Raw genomic sequence first — 12,572 nt, 5'->3', positions numbered from 1 at the left:
AGGTTGAGCTTTTTTGGTGTGTGAAGGTCCCCTATTGTCACAGATGAGAACTTTTGTTCTTTCCTTGTAAGGACATTCTGAGTCTGTTGTTAGAAGAGCAGACCTTAATAATACCCAGACAGGCTGAATTATTATTTTTAGGCATATGATGTGTGTGGTCCATGCTTCAGAACTGCCAAGCAATAATAATAGTAATGCAATACAGTAACTTGAGAAAGAAGCTTTTTAAGAAAATAAAAAAGCAGAACCCATAAATCCCTATCCCTACCCACCATTCTTCTAACATGTGCCTACCTCATCAACATGAGAACTGAATCACTTCACACAATAAGAACTACAAGGTGAAAGTCTATAAATCATTTATTTGTTGGGCTTTTTTGTATTTTAAGGGAAAAATGAGGGATGAGTATGTCCAGGTACAGCAGTCACAAGAAAGCTTTATATGATTTTTCAAACTAAGCCTGTATGTTTTTTGAAGGCATAAATGGGTTCAGAAGGGGAATTCTTTCAAATTTTCTCTTTCTTCTTTACTTTCTGGCAAAATCTAAATGCAGTAGCACCTTAGGGCCCAGAAGTGAAGCAACTCAGAAAAGTGGTGTCTGTCAAGTTGAAACCTAGAAGAAAGAAAAGGTTACTCCCTGAGGTAATGAGGCTCAGAACTGGGACTCTTTCATATCACAAAGGACGAAAGAGCAGGCATCTAAGTTAAACTTTAAGAAAACATTACCTGAACCATGTTCAACTCTCCTAAGTCAAACATTCCAAATTTTGAGTGCTTATCCAAGTTTAAATAAACTTCCAAGCTTTCCTGAGCCTCTCTGAGTGCCACTGTAGTCTTATTTTTACTTCTAAAATCTCTTACCAGTTCAATATAAGGAAGTTTAAAGGTATTTTATTAGATTCTCACTGTCTAAATTAAGTCTTAAGTGAACTGCAGTGTTGAGACCTTGACGTGAAAACTTCCTAGGGGATCAGTAGAGGAGGAATGATATTTGAATCAGTAAATGGTGGAATGTAAGCTACTTAAGGCCTGGGATGTTTCACTGTTGTCTTTGTGACATTACCACATAGGAGGTGCTTAATAAGTGCTAATTGTTCGTTGAGACAGATAACTACATGGTTTGTACCTTCAAAGAGAGGAAAGAGGAAAATTTCAGAAGATAGCGTTAATTTACAACTACCTATGTAGCTAATGAGCAATAAATCTGTTCTGTTTCTTAATTTTGAAAGTCATTATTAAACACTTTATGTTACCACTAAATTTGACTTATTTACATACTTGAAGAGATTATTTTATCAGAATAGGTCACTCCGTCCCCAGATAAAATATTATAACATCTCTACGTTCCGGTACATAGTCTCCATAAATTATTATGGTCTTATAATATTCATTACCACTTTTAACTCAGAAGATCAATTTCCCCAAATAGAAATAGACCAGGCCTTGGAAAATAAAACACTCAGTTTGCTGCCATGTTGGTACTGGAAGCCTCAACAGCATGAGAGGTTTTGCCAGATCTTGTGGTCTGCTGGCATAATCTCAGTTAACTCAGGGTCTGTTTTGTGCCACCATGAGGCATTTGTATAGTCCATCAATGGAAATAAATTAATCTTAATACTTGATATTAATAGAGTGCTTTAAAGTTTACAATGTACTTCACATATATTATCCCATGTGACCCTTAAAACAACCCTGTGGTGTTAGTACTTCTGGTAATTAATTTCTTTGTGAATTTGTTGTTTCATTGATATGAATACTCCCTCCCCTGTTACAAATCACAATGATTTTGAAGAAGTATGATATCGAAGGAATTTTGACATAATAGAGATTTGCAGTTTCATGACAACCCTCTCCTTCCATTCTATAGTCTTTATGGAAACGTTCATTTTAGTTGGTGCTTGCTAAGTACTAAATTAGTAAGTCAGGAAAATTTATCATCTCAGAGCCAATCTGATGAGTCTTCATACCTAGCCCAGCTAGTCCAAGGACAACAGACATGCAGGCCACCACCAAGTCTACTCTTTTTTTTTCTTTTTTTAAATTAAATAATTTGTTTGTTTTTAGTTTTCTACAATCACTTCCATAAATCTTAGATTTTCTCTCACTTCCTCCCCCCTCCTTTATCCCTTCTTTCTCCCTCCTTTTTCCCTCCTTCCCCCAGACAATGTGTAATCTTATCTGGGTACCAAGTCTATTCTTAAAGCCTTTCCAGGTCAGTATACACTCTTGTGAATGATCACCATTTTACACCTGATAAAAATGAGGCTGGATAGTTAAGGGACTTGACTGCAATTACATAGCTTTGGAGGTCAAATCTGAACCCAGTTTTCTTTACCCAACACTCTCAAATACATTATGATGCTCCAATAAAATAAAATATATATTAAGTCTTCTCATTCATCTTGGTAAACCATTTTAAATTATTAAGCACACTTTGTTTTCTATAAGAATAGTAGTACTGTCAATTCTGTAAACAAGAGGCTTATTCTCCTGTAGCCATGATAGGAGTAGCAGTGTTTCTGCAAACTCCACATAGTTCATAGTTGCTTTAATGAATGCTTTATCATGTCTAGTGTATCTTATTTGGACTGCAGTTAGACACATTTCCTATCTAAAGCAAAGCAATCTGAAAATCCAAACTAACCATATAAAAACCTCAGATTTAGATTATTTCTATTACAAAGTAATTTTGGATTTCCCGTGAGATTTCTTTAATTATTGAACTTCTCCGTTACATTTAAAAGTTTGTTAACAGATTATTAACAATTCAACAGAGGAACAGACTGAAACAGACCTAAAGAATTAAGAACTACTAACAAATGAGCCTTACTTTCTATGACCATGTACTCACCATTTGCCTCCAAATAATGACCTATGGATGTCCTACAATCTCATTAGAATATTTGGGAAAACTTCTTGAATTGATCTCTGCTTCTCCTTCTCCCCCTCACTTCTCTGTGTCAGAATCCCGTTCATGGTTGCTGGTCATCCCCTCTGGAGCCAAGGCAAATAGGTCTAATCCTCATTTGAAATATTAATCCTGTGTGAGGGAGATAAAATAAATGCTTCTTAACAGAGAAAAAATAAACAATAAATTAAACGAAACTCATGGTTCATATACTTGCAAACATATATTGTGCTGTTTTTCACTCACTCCAGCCTAATTCCCCCAAGTTTAGTTTTCTTCATGGAACACATTCCCGCTTCCTTCAACCAATCCTTTAATGGTTTGGTCTTCAGGTCTCTTAACCAGCTTTATTTTCTTCATAGCAGTGTTTAATTATTTTTTTATCTAGTCAATGGCCTATTTCCCCTTTACCTAATTCAAGTCTTCAATTATCTGTTCTTTCCATATCCCCTCAACTTTTCTATTCCAGACTAATGTTCACTATTATCTTATGTATCATTCCATTTCTATGTTTTCTTTATTTTTTCTCTTCTCTTACCGTTCTTAACTCTCACCATGGAGATATCTACATCCAATCTATTCACTTTCCCTTTATGATGAGATGCTCTTTAGAAAGAATCCAAAAAACTACACGATTGCTCTTGTTTCTGTGAGTACTAAAGGCTCACATCATAATTCTTTCTTCCAACTCACATGCCAAAACAGTGGTACACGTAGGATCTATTTAAGTCCTTCCAGCTTTATTAGTGAAATAGAGAAGATAACATGGAATGAATAAAGGTATACATTCATCTTCTTTGCTGACCAACCATGAATCATATATACCCAGGAGCCATTCCATCCCACGAGTCATTGCATTTCTCAGTATCATCTAGCCAACTTCAACCCCTGTTTTTCAGACACCAAGTATGCCTCATCAATTCAATTTATTCACACAGGTCTTTCTCTAAATTGCTACAGAATCTGGTGTTTCTGTTCACTGGGAAGACTGGGAAAACACTGTCAACACTATTTAAAAAAGTAATAAAACCATGAATTTTGAATAAGCTTTATATAAGCTGAATTTCAAATATTTTGAGGCCTTTCCAATCACTTCTTCAACAAATATTTATTCTGTGCAAAGATTTTTATAGCAGCATTATGCATAAGTTCTGATCCTGCCTTTCACCTCTACCTCCCCCTTCCTCCAAATTAACATCACTACTAGAACCAATCTCAATGTCCATCAATAGGGGAATGGTTGCACTAATTGAAATACATTGACGTGATGAAAAATCATAATGTGATTAAGGCCAACAAGTAGGAACTGAACAAAGAACTGATGAAATAATGTCAAGCAAAAGAACCAAATCCCAAAGAATGGAGCACACACTGCAGATCATCTTTGTAAGAGGAAAAGTAAATGAGAATGAAATTCTAATGAAGATTTAGGGGGTGATTGATAAATTGTTCTAATACTTCAGTTGTTGAAATAAACTAACTTAAATGTCAATAGTTACAAAGGGAAATGATTTGGTTACATAGTTATATGGTTGTTCAAAGTTAAACGTTAAAGAAGACAAAAAATGAACATTTACTGAGTGACATTTCAAGGTGAAGGAGAAATGATTCTCATCCTCCTTTATGACAAACCCCACCAGAGTCTGCATCCTAACACTTTTCTTCTTCAAAAACATGGAACAGTGGGAAAAGTGCTAGAATTTGGATTCAGAAGTTCTATATTCAAATCCTAGCACTGATATTTAAACACCTTTGTGACGCTGGGAACATTACTAAATGGGGTCTCAGTTCCTTCATCCATAAATTGAGGGGTCTGTGCTGGAGGGTACATTCATTTCCAAATGTGATCTTTATAATCTAGTATACCTTTTTTAAGTTCCATCTTTGCAACTCTTTCTCCCATACCACACACACACTTGCATACACAGAGTAATTTTTACCCTATCCCCATCCTTCCATGACTAAATAAATTCATTTTACTGTTCTTTCTCTCTCTCTCTTCAGAGGATGGGTATGACAAAGACTGGAAATCAGGTATGACACTTCTTACTATCTTACCAAGTCCAATTACAGTTAGCTAGCAAAAATGTATGAACTCTAAATCAAAAGAGAAACTTATGAACTCAGCACAAAGTCCTGCCTATGGTTAGTATTCATTCAATCTAACCTGAATCCAAACCACATTGCAAACAAATGATTACCCTGTGCCAGATTAATTATAGGTACATTCTTACACAAATATGACCTTCCAATTTTTTTTTAATGTATAAGTTCCATAAAAATGTGAACCAGTCATTTTCAGGACAATGCCAGGGAAAGAGGGATATCTTTTTTCTTTCACATTCTTACGTGCCTTTGCTTGACTTGTTACTTGAGTGTGACTTAATACTTATTGTACACTCTACGTATCTCCATCTGGTTACAGGATTAAGAGGTTGAGTCATTGACTTTTGTTGGTTTTCAAGACCTATTAAGTGAGAGGACAAAGGATGTTTGACCCATATCATATCTGTGAAAGACAAAAACATCAAGAAGGGAAGTCCATTGTCTTAGTGAAATGCCTATTTCAAGGACTGAACAATGATTACCAGACTGGAGTGAGGGAAGCCTTCTAGGAGTGGTGATGCTGCTGCCTCTAGAGAGGAAAAGACAGGGGAAATGAATCACCAGACAAATCTTTTCCCGTCCCTTTAGCAAAACAGAATCACTCAAAAAGTTTAATTCCTTTGAGGCTACCATCCTTCTTATGCAGCAGGATAAACTGACTTTACAAAGGTCAAGACATCCTTTATTAAAAAAAGGAAACAACAACACTGTCTGAGATCCTTGAGAAAGATGCCTCCAATCCAAGGAAACCATTAGATAATTGCCTTCTTTCTTGTTTTTCCCTTCCTGAGTTATCAAAATCTGTGATGCAGGATGGCAGTACCCATTAACTTTCTGGCCATAGTTATTCCACAGTTCCTCTAAATGTCAAAGTCACCAAATACAAACTAATCAGGCTTTGAAAGAAAAAGGACAGCAGAAAAGAACATTAAAGTATGGGTATGGAAGCCAGTCACCAAACCACCAATTACAGAGCCAGTAGATTTAGTTTCAAACTTGACCCTTTTGTTTCTCCCTCAGTCATCCTCCAGATCAGCACCCTCAGCAGTTTTTATAGGCTGGGTGCTATCTGCATTATATAGTAGCATAGACAAAAACCACCCAGAAGGTTTGCAAGCATAAGCAACTTTTCAAGGGCTAAATGACAAGTTACCCATGTGGCTTACCCCAAGTCTCTGTCCTTAGGATTTCAACTCTTAAAGTCGATGGAACAAAATATAGTGACAGGGTCAATGGAGCAAGGAGCCTTCTGTGTATGCAAGGATGGAAGTGATGTCCTTAGAGGCTTTGTTCTCTGACTTAATCTAATTGTGTGCAGCCAGGTGCACAGCTACATTGTCAAGCAAGCTTCCTTAGAGGAACTGGCCTTCCAGTGACTGGCCTACTCAGTCAGGAAAAACAACACTAATTTTCTATTTGCCAATTCCAATTCTCTGTAGCAATACTCTACAACTTGGTGTACAACAGGATAAACTCAATGAGAAGTCTAGCAAAGTAAAGATAAGAATTCACTAAAAATATAGATATTAACCTGCAAAGAAGAATGTCAATAAAAAGAAAAACAGTGAAGCTGAAACCAGTAGCTTAAATGACTTTTTTTTAACCCCCCAAGTCCTACTGTAGGTTTGTACCACCTGTCATTGCTTTCTGAGATCTCTCTACTGCTACATAATTTAATCATTCCACCTGAAATGTCAGGCAGATAAAGGTATTATTAGTTTAAAGTGAATGGTAGTTTACTTTGAAACAGAAGATTTGGGTTTTGTTTTTAACTATTAAAACAGACAAAATTAAGATGAATTTTTTTATAGTTTTAAGTAACCACATTTTCCTCCCTGCTATTTTTAGTTCTAGTCAAAGATTTCTAAGCATCCATTAGATCTTTTGATATGTACCACAACATTCATATTGAGGTATGCCAAGGATACACTCTTGGATCAAGGTGAACCAGATACCACTTAAGAAATTTCTTATATCCAATGTTTTGGGTAAGAGTGAAATTCTTGGTAGAGGGGCTCAAAGTTCTATCACATATGGAATGATTTTTCATGAGTAGACACTATGTCAATTACAAGACATTAAATGAATTTTTAAAAAAGATTTAAAAATATTTGGAGCAATGAAAGAAGGTGTGCTGCATTTAGTATCATAGAACCTGAAACAGAATACTGACACTCCCTATCTTTGTGGCAAGTCACTATCTCTCTGGGCATCTGTTTTGTAAAGTATAAGATAAAAGAGTAGGATGGCATGATGTTTCGAAAAGGTCCGTTCCAATTCCGAATGTATGGTCCCAATAAAATTCCAAGTGAATTACTGATTTTTTTGAAAGAAACAGGAACATGCAAATTTCTAATATTACATCATTTGATTAAGCTTTCTTGAAGAGTGATTGCCACGGAGTTGGATTTTTAAATGTCTCTTACAATGATGTCCATTACAATGATGTGGTGATGGGTATTAAAGGGTGTGCTATAGACAAATCATTGTGGCCAGCTTTCAAAGCACATATTATTATAATTTAACTAACTAGTGTCACCCAGCATTTCAGTTTACATAATTTAGCAGTTTTTGAGACATGGTCATTAAAAATTGCTTTACATTGCATATAGTTATGGCTGTGCCAGCAAAAAATATCACTTTTAATATATAATGATGAAGGAATGAAGATACACAAAACATATTTTAAAGCCAGAAGGTTAACTTTGTATAGTATTAAGAATTGTTTGTTCTGTGACATTTTGGAGACAGTGATAAGAGTGATTCTAACTACTGAAAGTAGCACAGTGGAGAGACTACTATATGTGGAGTTAGGAAGACTAGGTTTTAAATGTCATCTCAAGGACGTACCAGCAGTGTGATCCTGGGCAAACCACATAACCTCTCTATATCTCAGTATCCTCATAAAAATGAGCATGCTGGACTCAGTGGCCTCTAAGTACTTACCAGCTCTAAATCTGCAATCCCATGATCCATGAAGATTAACACATGGAAACAAATGTATTCCTTCCATATGAAACATGAACTATTCTTCACTGAGGGAGAAATATATTTATCTGAATGAAAGATGATTTATCATAAAATGGATATTAGATATGTTCCTTCAGAGCCAGAAAGTAAGAACTTCTTTTAAGAAAGGCATTCCTTTTTAAATTCAGTTATATCAGGGAGTCAGTACAAAAAAAGTGCCTTCCTTCTTACCTTCTTTTCTTCCTTTCAAGATAAAAAGTATTTACTAAGCATCAGCTACTTAGTCAGTTCAAGGACCAATGTGGAGGATGCATAGAAAAGAAGATTCAGAAATTCCATGAAGTGTTTGCGGTTCTTTCCTGGGCATTATCTATTCCTGAAATACAGCATTCCATCTTAAGTCTCCATGCTTTTCTAATGGACATTCCCCCATGTTTGGAATTCCTAGTTCCCTCCCTTTAGATTCCAGAGTCCTTCCCTTCCTTAAAGACACAGTTTAAGTGCCATCTTCCACAGGAAGCTTTTCTTATTCTTCCCAACTGCTAGTGCCCTGCCCTGTATTGAACTATTGTGTGTATATTTGCATATGTTTTATATTTATTCTGTACGTGTGTGAATATATTCATACATATATACAGATTATAGTACATTCTGTATACATAAAATATATTATACATTATAGATATGCATATTATACACACACATTCATACTTGCTATTCTCTCTTCCACTTAGAATTTGCTTGTGTGGAGTGATTGTCTCATTCTTTGTACTTTTCAAGGTTTTTTAAGTCAAGAAACCTGCATTAGCCTGAGTTTCTTTTAGCCAAAGTGCAAATGCTGGAAGTTGTTCACAAGGAGATCCAGTGTGACAGTGGGGATAGCTTAGCATAACTCATCATCCATACAAAAAAAAAATAATAGAGGCATCTCTGAGTATGTAAGATAATACAATTTTTGCATTAACTATAAGGAAAAAAAATAAAATTTTGCCACCATCATCATAATATGTTATTTTATAGCATTCTAATGGATGGGAAGACACATTGCTTTTTCACTTTCAATGAATTTGCATTGCTTCTTAACAAATGAAAAAGTTACACACTAAATTCACGGTTCTGTGTTTGTTCATTTGTAGACAATAAAAGTCTAGTGATAAAATGATTAAGAATAACCTTGTTGACTAAAATGCTATATCAGGATACAATCTCAAAATAAAATCTGTGTGTATATCTAATTCATTACTTTTTAGTTTCTCAATAGCCAAAATCATTTTGTTTCTTTTTTATTTATTTATCTATCTATCTATCTATCTATCTATCTATCTATCTATCTATCTATCTATCTATCTGTCTGTCTGTCTGTCTGTCTATTTATTTATTTATTTATTCATTCATTCATTCATTCATTTATTTATTTAACTTTTAACATTCATTTTCACAAAATTTTGGGTTCCAAATTTTCTCACCTTTTGTCCCCTCCCCCCATCCCAAAACACCGAGCATTCTAATTGCCCCTATCACCAATCTGCTCTCTCTTCTATCATCCCTCTCTGCCCTTGTCTCCATCTTCTCTTTTGTCCTGTAGGGCCAGATAACTTTCTATACCCCTTTACCTGTATTTCTTATTTCCTAGTGGCAAGAACAGTACTCGACAGTTGTTCCTAAAACTTTGAGTTCCAACTTCTCTTCCTCCCTCCCTCCCCACCCCTTCCCTTTGGAAGGCAACCAATTCAATATAGGCCAAATCTGTGTAGTTTTGCAAATGACTTCCATAATAGTCGTGTTGTATCAGACTAACTATATTTCCCTCCGTACTATCCTGTCCCCCATTACTTCTATTCTCTCTTTTGATCCTGTCCCTCCCCATGAGTGTCGACCTCAGATTGCTCCCTCCTCCCCATGCCCTCCCTTCCATCATCCCCCCTACCCTACTTATCCCCTTATCCCCCAGTTTCCTGTATTGTGAGATAGGTTTTCATACCAAAATGAGTGTGCATTTTATTCCTTCCTTTAGTGGAATGTGATGAGAGTAAACTTCATGTTTTTCTCTCACCTCCCTTCTTTATCCCTCCACTAATAATTCTTTTGCTTGCCTCTTTTATGAGAGATAATTTGCCTCATTCCATTTCTCCCTTTTTCCTCCCAATATATTTCTCTCTCACTGCTTGATTTCATTTTTTTTAAGATATGATCCCATCCTCTTCAGTTCACTCTGTGCACTCTGTCTCTCTGTGTGTGTGTAACCCCACCCAGTACCCAGATAGTGAATAGTTTCAAGAGTTACAAATATTGTCTTTCCATGTAGGAATGTAAACAGTTCAACTTTTGTAAGTCCCTTATGACTTCTCTTTGCTGTTTACCTTTTCATGCTTCTCTTCATTCTTGTGTTTGAAGGTCAAATTTTCTTTTCAGCTCTGGTCTTTTCATCAAGAATGCTTGAAAGTCCTCTATTTCATTGAAAGACCATTTTTTCCCCTGAAGTATTATACTCAGTTTTGCTGGATAGGTGATTCTTGGTTTTAGTCCTAGTTCCTTTGACTTCTGGAATATCCTATTCCATGCCCTTCAGTCCCTTAATGTAGAAGCTGCTAGATCTTGTGTTATCCTGATTGTATTTCCACAATACTTGAATTGTTTCTTTCTAGCTGCTTGCAATATTTTCTCCTTGACCAGGGAACTCTGGAGTTTGGCCACAATGTTCCTAGGAGTTTCTCTTCTTGGATCTCTTTCAGGAGGTGATCTGTGGATTCCTTGAATACTTATTTTGCCCTCTGGTTCTAGAATCTTAGGGCAGTTTTCCTTGATCATTTCATGAAAGATGATGTCTAGGCTCTTTTTTTGACCATGGCTTTCATGTAGGCCCATAATTTTGAAATTGTCTCTCCTCGATCTGTTTTCCAGGTCAGTTGTTTTTCCAATGAGATATTTCACACAATCTTCCATTTTTTCATTCTTTTGGTTTTGTTTTGTGATTTCTTGGTTTCTCAAAAAGTCATTATCCTCCATCTGTTCCATTCTAATTTTGAAAGAACTATTGTCTTCAGTGAGCTTTTGAACCTCCTTTTCCATTTGGCTAATACTGCTTTTGAAAGCATTCTTCTCCTCATTGGGTTTTTCAACCTCTTTTGACAATTGAGTTAGCCTATTTTTCAAGGTGTTATTTTCTTCAGCATTTTTTTGGGTCTTCTTTAGCAGGGTGGTTTTTTTTTGTTTTTCATGCTTTGCTTGCATGTCTCTCATTTCTCTTCCCAGCTTTTCCTCCACCTCTATAACTTGATTTTCAAAATCCTTTTTGAGCTCTTCCATGGCCTGAGCCCATTGAGTGGGCTTGGATACAGAAGCCTTGACTGCTGTGTCTTTCCCTGATGGTAAGCATTGTTCTTCCTCATCAGAAAGGAAGGGAGGAAATGCCTGTTCATCAAGAAAGTAACCTTCTGTAGTCTTTTTTTTTTTCCCTTTTCTGGGCATTTTCCCAGCTGGTTACTTGACTTCTGAATATTCACTTCACATCCACTTTGCCTCCATATCTGCCCAGTCAGCGCTTGGGGTTTGAGATTCAAATGCTGCTTCCCAGCCTCAGGGCTTCAGCCAGGGCAGGGCTACTATTCAGTGTGAGATCAAGTTTAGGTGCTCAGGTGGGGGCAGGGCCACCTCACGGGCTCAGTTCCCTCAGGGGGTTTATGCAGAGACCTTCAAGAATGGATCTGGGCTCTTGTCTGCTTGGGGAGCCCCGGTCTGCTCCCACCTCTGCTGCTGCCTCCCGTGGGGGCCTGAGTTATGGGGGCACCCCACTCCCCTCTTGGCAAGCTGAGAAGACCCTCTCACCAACCTTTGGGGCCCGTGGGTGGAGGGACCCACATGGCCACTGGAGATTCTGTCCCTGAAGCCTGCTCAGATCTGCTCCTCTCAGTGCCCTGCAGCCAAGGCAGTGCTGGCCTCAACTCCGGGTCCGCAGTGCGACGGACCTTTTGCGACAGGTTTTCAGGGCTCTCTGGAACAGAAATCTCGTCTCCTCCATTGTTCTGTGGCTTCTGCTGCTCCAGAATTTGTTGGGAGTTCTTTTTTACAGATATTTTATGGGCTGTGGGTTCTGAGCTAGCATATGTGTATCTTTCTACTCTGCTATCTTGGCTCTGCCCCCATTTTGTTTCTTTTCAAACAAAGATTTGTCCTGTTAACTAAATTGACAGAGGGAAATAATCTTTCCGTTTTTGTAATAGTGAACATTTTGCTATAGGCTGGTAAGACTTCCAAGTCTAAAGAACAAGTTCTATTGTTAAAGAGGAGACAAAAAAATCTTTGGGTGGAATACTTTAGAAATATTCAATAATTCATTTATCATGAAAATGAAGAAACCTTGTTAATGATATTTTCTATTTTCTCATGAAATTACTTCACTGTTAAACAGCTGAAAGGAACACTGAGTTTGGAACCCATAGATCTGGTTTAAAATTAGTGCTTAACTTTTTACCATCAATAGGACTTTGGCTGAGTCACTTAACCTTTCACACCTCAAATCTTCATCTGTAAAATGAAAGATTTGGATAGGATGATCTCTAAGCTATTCCAGCTCTAATTTCTATGATC

The 12,572-nt window shown here is 36.9% G+C and overlaps 1 long non-coding RNA gene across 1 annotated transcript; it reads right to left on the bottom strand.

The window, feature by feature from the left end:
• Positions 1–343: 343 nt before the first annotated feature.
• LOC140498652 (uncharacterized) lies at positions 344–6,246 on the bottom strand. Its single transcript, XR_011965163.1, has 3 exons — positions 6,182–6,246; positions 2,853–3,041; positions 344–614 (listed from the first exon to the last, which is right to left on the bottom strand). It is a non-coding gene; the product is annotated as an uncharacterized lncRNA (long non-coding RNA).
• Positions 6,247–12,572: the final 6,326 nt, after the last annotated feature.

The sequence above is a fragment of the Notamacropus eugenii genome, chromosome 4 (assembly GCF_028372415.1).
Source record: "Notamacropus eugenii isolate mMacEug1 chromosome 4, mMacEug1.pri_v2, whole genome shotgun sequence".
NCBI lineage: Eukaryota > Metazoa > Chordata > Mammalia > Diprotodontia > Macropodidae > Notamacropus > Notamacropus eugenii.
The sequence above is the reverse complement of the archived record's forward strand: the minus strand, read 5'-3'. Positions and strand labels throughout refer to the sequence as shown.